The sequence below is a fragment of the Myotis nattereri genome, assembly GCF_964212035.1.
Source record: "Myotis nattereri genome assembly, chromosome: 19".
Taxonomy (NCBI): Eukaryota; Metazoa; Chordata; class Mammalia; order Chiroptera; family Vespertilionidae; genus Myotis; species Myotis nattereri.
In genome coordinates, this window is record NC_138095.1 from 12,385,839 (window position 1) to 12,392,239 (window position 6,401).

The following is a 6,401-nucleotide window of genomic DNA, read 5'->3' on the forward strand; positions in this document are numbered from 1 at the left end:
CCGCAAGTGAAAAGTTAACTCTCACAAAGTGCCGAGAAAAGCAATTAACGGGCCCTTCAGCCGGGCCCCAGGGACCGGACGGGCTGGGCTAAGCTGGCCTTGACGCCTGCCAGGCCCGCCTCCAGGCCAGCCTGGGGTGGACGGCAGCTGCCCCCTGATGAAATGGGAATGGTCATCTATTTCCACCCTAACACACACACATCCCTGTCCCTAACCCCCTACCCCCACCCCCCCCCTCTCAGACGGCTTTTAAAGGGGCGAAGGGACAGCCAGCAGTACCCTTCCCCCACCGGCCTCACCCAGGACACTGGGGCCTGGCGGGCCTCCCCGGGGCTGGATCCCTCTGTGGCCCGAGGTGAGGCCGGCAGGCTGCAAGCCCTGACTCCCTCTCCCCAGGGCAGCAATGGGGAAGGGCTCACAGCCAGCCAGACCCTCAGGAGACTCGAGGTGGGGCAGCCCCAGCTGTCAAAAGAGAAAACGCCACCCGTGGCCGAGGAGGGCCACGGAGCCTGGGAGAGGAGAGCGAGCGGCAGGCACCGTGCATCCCCCATCCTCCCGCCGCGGCTCCTCCCGGGCCCCGGAGCACAGCGTGGCTGGAAAGGTTCCCAGGAGGAAGGCGGCCAGGACCGGAGGCCCCAGGAAGCTGCAGGTTGGCCTCAAACGCCTCCTTCGGGGGCCAGTGCTGTCCTCACGGCTCACGGAGAGGAGAGGTGGCGGCCTTCCCGAGGGAGGGAGAGCAGGCCTGGCTGCTTCTCCTTTTGCTGGAAGCGAACGCCAAGCAAACCCGAGAATCTGCAGCCCCGGCCTTCACAGCCCCAGGACTTCCTGAGCATCGACGAGGTGCCCTGTGCCAGACGCTGGCGCTACCCGAAGGGACAGGCCCGAACACAAGGGAGGCAGAGGCGTCCCCGGCACCGGGGGAGACAGGAGGAGGGAAGAATCTACCACAAGTGCCGCCGCCAGAGCTCAGGCGTGGGAGCCACACCTGGAGCCCACCAGCGGCAGGTGGAAGTCTTGGCTCCGCCGGTCCCTGTGCAAATGCCAGCAAGTCACTAGCCCTCTCTGAGCCGCTTCCTGGCCCGTGCGACGACGCGGGCCGCAGCTCAGGAGGAAGCTCTTTGTATGGTCAATCCCCATGACTCGGATTCCATAGTTACCGATTCGCTGACTCATGGAAACGATCTGTAACCCCGAGTCGAGGCTCCTGGCGCTTTTGAGGTCACCCGTGGACTCGTGCAGAGAGGCAAGGACATTGAGTCACTTCAGGTGCGTGTTCCCAGCTGAGGCAGAACCAGGGGACACCCTGCTTGTTCCAGCTCACACTGTCTGTTCAGTGCCACGATTTTCACACTTTTGTGGGGTTTTTGTTGGTAATTTCACAAGTTTAAAATGGCCCCCATGCGCGGCCGGTGTGGCTCAGTGGTTGAGCGTTGACCCATGAACCAGGAGATCAGGGTTCAATTCCCGGTCACAGGGCACATGCCCGGGTTGTGGGCTCGATCCCCAGTCCAGGGCGTGCGGGAGGCAGCCCATCAATGATTCTCTCTCATCATTGATGCTTCTCTCTCTCTCTCTCTGAAATATATTTAAAATGGCCCCACCTGCTATCCAGTGCCCCTGAGCACAGGATGGCTGTGACGTGCCTTTTGCAGAAAACATGCCTGCTCGACATGCTTCGTTCCGCTGCGTGAGTGCTGGCGCTGTTGGCCGAGATCAATGTTCATGAATCAACAGTATCTATTAAGTAAGGCGCCTTTTCACACGAGGTTATGTAGCGACTGGCGGACAAACACGTGGTGCCGAAGCTCGCGGGACCCTCACCCCGAGTTCCCGCTGGGAGCACGGGCTCAGTGTTGACTCACTCGGGGTTTGTGGGCTCTTCTACCTGGAGGTCTGCTCTGGGGGCCACCGGCTGCAGCCGTGGTGTCCACGCCGAATGTCAGCATCCCAGATGGGCACCAGCCTCAGGGCCCCCTCGTCCTGCTGCTGCCTGGATAGCTCTCTCCCTCACCCCGACTCCCGGCCCCTCCCACCGTGGGGAACCAGCAGGGGGGGGGGAGAGGGGGAGGGCCTGGAGAAAGGCAGAGGGAAGGGTGCAGGAAGGGTGAGACCGCTGGCGGAACCCTCTCGTCCAAGGCTGTGGCTTGCGCTTGGACTGTCTGTTACCGGAACCTGCCTGCGGGTTCATTTCCTTCCCGGCTTCTGGCGATGGCTAACATCAGTAATGTGAGCGACACCAGCTCTCCTCCCGGCAGGCTCTGTGTGACTCTGGCCCTAAAGGTTCTGCAGGGGTTTGCCATGGTGTTTGAGGAAGTCAGGACCCCAAACCCATTTTACAGGGGGTTGGGGGCGGGGGGGAGTCAATGGACAGGGCTACTGCCCCTCTCGGCCTGAGCCGGCAATTAGGGACCTGGGTTCCAGGCCGAAGGGCAGGTCTTAGGCGAGTCCCTTCTCCTCTGCTGGCCTCCGCTTCTCATCCTCCCCAATGAGGCGCAGCCCTCCCGTTCCATTGCCTCCAGGCCCTCCCTCGAGACAGCAGAGGATCTGAGAAGGCATTACCAGGCTCCCCACTTTACCCCCCGGACCAGTTCTCTCCTTTCCCACCAAAAAGACCTGTTCTGAGGTGGGGGGGTGGCGGGGCTGGGCCATAAACACAGATTTTAGACTCTAACTCCTACACCCTTTCCAGGTGCTCTGGCTGTCACAAGTCCACCCATTCTTCGAGGCCTCTTCAAATCCCACCTCTTCCAGGAAGTCCACCCTGACTGCCTTTCCCAGAAGGGCGCCTCCTCTTCTGAGCTCTGCCTGCTGTTGGAGCAACACTTAGGTGGCGTGCGCATACACACGGAGACCACCAATGCCCAGGTGTCGCCTGTGGGGATGCGCCTCCCTGACCACGCGGCCAGCTGGCCTGACTGGTAGGTGCAATGTTACTTATTGGATTCAACGCGCGTGTCTGTCCAGTTTTCCAGAAATCTTTTGTGAGGACTTGTAAAGAATACAGACAGACAGATTTACACATAAACACACACACCCACCTCGGCAGACAGTGCAGGGAAGTAGAAATGGGTAGGCTGACCCTGAGGATAAGTGAATACAGTTGCTAGATGGCATATTTCGCTGGACACCGAGCAGCCTGCCCGCCAGGGGGAGGAGGTGACCGAGAGGTCGGAAAAGAGTGTGGGGTGGGGGTGGGGGTACAAACCTAGGCAGCCTTTGGGGATCAGTTCACCTCCCTGTGTGTCTCAGCTTCCCTCTCGGGGGGCATGGGGGAAGACTCCTCGCTACCCGCAGGGCCCGTGGGGCAGGCCACACACATGCCATGTGCGCAGGACACAGACAATAGGCGGTTTTCCTTCATCATCCCAGGAGGACGCAACTAGCTCCCCTAAATTCTAAAATTAGTTTTTCATAGGAGACTCTGTAAGAAGCCAGGGGCCCGATGCCCAGGTGTTAAAGCAAACCCCGCGAGGACTGCTTCTCTTTGATAACATCCCCAGGTGCCCAGGAACCACTTAATAACGCCCACGGGACCACCAAGGAGCCGCTGAGCAAACACCACTTCGGGGCACCGGTGCCCGTGGCAGGGGGTCTGATAAGCAGTTTTCTGCAAAGGGGCTGAAGGCGGGCACGCGCGGCTGAGACGTGTGGCACTGCCGGCCTCGCCTGCCGTGGCTCCTCGGGAGCGAGAGGGCTGCCCCTGCCTCACAGGACGTTCGCCCGGAAAGCAGGATCTTGAAGCAACAGAAGTTTCCTCTTCTAATCTCCTCGAGGCCAAGTCAGGGGCTTCGCCGGATGCTGGTTGGAGACCATCTGCCTGGTGTTAACGCAGGCCCCCAGGCCGGGAGGAAGGGAAGTGGGGCCCGCCCTCCCGCCATGTAGCTGACGGACGCTTTCCTGAGCGCCCACCCACCGTGGGCCAGGCCTGGGACAGGGGGTCCAGGAAAACGTGACTCGGCACCGACCCCCAGGATCCCAGCCTCATGGGCTGGCCCCTAACTGCCATTCTGCTTGGAAATCGAATGAGGGGCAAAAGGTGGAGGGACGCACTCTACCTGGGGAGGCGAGCGGGGTCTTGCTACGGAAGCGCTGATAAGGGGGAGGAGGCGGGGCCCAGATCCTGAAGGGCCAACCGAGACCCAGAGAAGCCAAGTGGCCTTGGCCGGTGGTACAGTGGTTAGAGCACTGCCCCATGCACCAAAGGGTCATGGGTTCAACTGCTGGTCAAGGGCACGTACCAGGGGTGCGTGTGGGAGGTAACGAATCCATATGTCTCTCTCACATCAATGTTTCTCTCTCTCTCTCCCTCCCTTCCACTCTCTCTAAAAATCAATGGGAAAAAATATCCTAGGGTGAGGATTAACAACAAAAATAAAAAAATAAAAAGAGGAGAGAGAAAGCAAGGGACTTGGTTCAGTTTGTACAGATGCTATGGAACAGCCAGGGCTGGAACCCTGACTCCCCCAGCCCCGGCCTCTCCCCTCCGGCCTCCGGGGCAGACAGTGCAGCCAGCCAGAGAGAAAGCCCACTCCACACGCACCGCCCTGGGGACCCGGGGCCTGTGCCTGCCGTCCGAGCAGAGCATGTACTGTCCCCGGCCTTTGGCAAGTCACTCCCTACAGGACAAACAGCCCTGCCCAGCTCAAGGCCTTCCCCCTGCACGGGGAGAGAGGGGGGGGGGGGGGCTGCGGACCTTCCCACCACAGCATCCAGGCTCCTCACAGAAGAACGTAAGGCGGACAGCGTCCACTCCATCTGGCCCAGGGCGGGGAGGGGGATGAATGAAACACCTGCCCGGCGGGAGCTCACAGTCCAGCAGGAACATAAACCAGCCACCAAAGTCGCCATAAAACCAGGAGGGCGGGTGTCGATCAGAGAAACAATGGCCTGGGACACAGCCCCGAGGGAGTGGGCGCAGAGAGGGCGCTGGGGGAGACGAGGACCAGAAGGGGAGCGTTTCCCACCTTCCCCCCCAGAAAAGGGGCGTCTGTCTTATCAGCAGGGCCTCCCAATGGGGGTGGGAGAGCTGGGAGTGGGCCGAGAAAGATGCTCTGAGGAGGCCTCCGAAGAAGCCGGGGGTGGGGAGAGGGAGCAGGCCGGAGACTGGGGAGCCGCCCGCCCTCCTTCAGAGGGAGGGACGGGGTGCGGAGGAGGGACCCAGAATTTCTAGGCGGGGACCACCAGTCCCCGAGAAGGGACAGGGCTGGGGACTCGCCTGGAGGAGGTTTCGGCTGCAAGCCCGTCGTGTTGACTTAGGGGGTCCCTGTGGGTTTGGGGGGGGGGGTTGGAGCGCCTCCTGGGAGGGGGCGCGAAAGTTTTCCTCTCCCAGTGCCCCTGGGCCCGGGCCGGTGAGAAAGGGCGAGGGTGGGTGGGCGAGAAGCAGGCGCTCCGGGCAGCTCAGGGTGACAGCAGGGATGGAGATGGGGCAGGTTGGGGCGGGGGGACCCTCATTAAGCCCAGGCCCCGACACCCACCAGCGAGGCCGGGGCAGGAGGGGAAGCGGTGGCGCTGGGCCGAGGTCCGCCCGCCGCTTCCTCCAGGCAGGCCCCGCGCTGCGCGCACCTGCCCCGGCCGCGGCGACACTGGCCGCTGGGGGAGGGGAGTCCTCGCCCCGCAGCGGCCCCGACGGGAAGGGGCACGTGAGCACCTGGGGCCGGAATCCGGGGGGCCGGCGACCCCCGCGCCCGCCACACCCTCCCGCGCGGGCGGCCGGGCCGGGCCTCTCCCCGCGCAGCCGGCGCTCGGGGTCCTCGGGGCCGGGGCCGCGCCGCGGAGACACTCACCCGCTCGGCCGGCGTCGCTCCGTCCTCTCCGGCCGCGCTGGGCCGCTCACGCCGCCGGGGAGGCGCCGGCCCCGCGGCCCCGGCCGGGCCGCCTGCGCCCCGCGGCTCCGCGCGCCTTGGCCGCCGCCGCCAGCTGCCCCCGCGCGAGCGGCCAGGCCCCCGCGGGCATCTCCCGCCGGCGGGGCGGGGGCGGCGCACGGGCGGGCGGGCGGGCGGGCGGCCGGGGTCTGCGCGCTCCGGGCGGGCGGGCGGCTGGACAGCTCTCGGCGCGCCGCTCCCCGCGCGCCCCAGCGGCCGCTGTGCCCGAGCGCGCCCGGCCGCCGCGCATTCCCTCACTCGGCGGCGCTGCGCCTCCGTCAGGCCGCGCGGGGAGCGGCGCCGGGCCGGGCAGGGCCGCCTCCGCCGGAAGGACCCGGCCGCGTGGGCTCCCGCGCGGGCTCAGCCGGCGCTGCCCGCGGTCCCCGTCCCCAGGGCCCGGCCGGCGGGGCCGCCTGGAGCGCAGGACTCACACCGTCAGCCCCGCCTGCCCGGCCTGGCTAAGGGCGCCGGGCAGAGGAGCAGCAGGTCTGCGGGCATGGTCACTCCATGGCTGAAACAACGATGATCATAACAATCGTG

The 6,401-nt window shown here is 64.6% G+C and overlaps 1 protein-coding gene across 2 annotated transcripts in view; it reads right to left on the bottom strand.

Moving 5' to 3' along the window:
- Positions 1-5,813, bottom strand: part of PITPNM2 (phosphatidylinositol transfer protein membrane associated 2) — a 100,742-nt gene extending 94,929 nt beyond the window's left edge. For both annotated transcript variants that reach the window (XM_081113564.1, XM_081113561.1), the window contains exon 1: positions 5,784-5,813. The gene's annotated coding sequence lies outside the window, so the exon portion shown is untranslated. The remainder of the gene's footprint in view (positions 1-5,783) is intronic.
- Positions 5,814-6,401: the final 588 nt, after the last annotated feature.